At 37.6% G+C, this 1,251-nt stretch overlaps 1 protein-coding gene across 1 annotated transcript in view; it reads left to right on the forward strand.

Annotated features, from left to right (window-relative positions):
- ACOT12 (acyl-CoA thioesterase 12) overlaps positions 1 to 1,251 on the forward strand; it is a 65,756-nt gene that overhangs the window by 38,050 nt on the left and 26,455 nt on the right. The gene's annotated exons all lie outside the window — the stretch shown is intronic.

Here is a 1,251-nt window from a genome sequence, read left to right on the forward strand (position 1 = left end):
ATTTTTAAATAAATAGTATATAGACAAGATGAAACATTTAGAAGGTATAAAAGAGCATACAACTAAAAAGTAAGTCTTCCTACCATTCTAGTTCCCACCGTCAAAGACAACCACTGTTACACACACACACACACACACACACACACACGCACGCACACATGCATACACACACATACAGGTACACACTTGTGCACATACTGAGAGAACAATATTCAAACAATTATGCACTCTGATTTTTTTCATTTAACAACATATTTTAGAGATAGTTTGTATTAATTTATTTTGAACAAAAAAAGTACCATTGGGGTATACAATATTAGTCTGAAAAAAATCTCAATCAATTCTAGTTTGGGATATTTATAAAACATCTTCTAATAAATCAATTTTAAAAAGAGAAAGTTGAAAGGAGTTGAGATTTCATATGCCTTTTAAAGATCATGTTAGGAAGAAATTTAATTTCGGTGGACTCACTGTCTGGAAAAACCTAAAATTTCTGGATAAATATTTACAAACATCTTTGCAAACACACCTCAGCAGGCAGAAAAATATGAGGAAACCTTGAGATCCAGAAATGGTTAGAAAACACAAATGTGGCAGTGTAAGGTTGCACTGGAGCTGGCACTTGTTCTTGAGGACCCTCCAGGTGCCCAAAGACATAGAGCCTGTGTTTAATGGGCCTGTATGAGATCAGGGGACAAAGCCAGGGCCCATGTTAGGTGGAAGTTTAGATCAGGGAACCTTTCATGGAGCTGTAACTCCCAAAAGGTGATAACCCTCAGTGAATCAGCTAGACAAATTCCACCTTTCAGAGAGCTCTGGGAGGGATGCTTTTCTGTCTCAGCCCTAGGTGGAATGGGGAACAAATATTTCCCTTTGAGAATTCAATCACAGGTGCATCCTCATGCAGATTTAGTATCAGAATTCACAGGACCTGTTTGGGCTGAAACAGAGCAAGTGAACTTTAGTGTAAAGTGGTACCGTGTTGTACTACCCCAGGTGATCTGCAGCAGAAATGCAAATCCTTTGTGTAGAAATGACTTCAAGCCCTGCTCTCAAGAATTTCCACAGATAAAGATCCAAGCAATATGAGCTGCTAGACAAAAATCATAAAAGAGAGAAATAAATAAGGCACTAAGATCTAGAAGTGACACCAGGCCCACAAAATCTGAATGAGGCCCACAAAGACTGTGGATATCAAATTTATCGAAGAATATGAAGTAAGAATGTTAATATGTTTTAAGAAATAGGAGA

The sequence above is a fragment of the Propithecus coquereli genome, unplaced genomic scaffold (genome assembly GCF_000956105.1).
Source record: "Propithecus coquereli isolate 6110/MARCELLA unplaced genomic scaffold, Pcoq_1.0 Scaffold9, whole genome shotgun sequence".
Classification (NCBI taxonomy): Eukaryota; Metazoa; Chordata; class Mammalia; order Primates; family Indriidae; genus Propithecus; species Propithecus coquereli.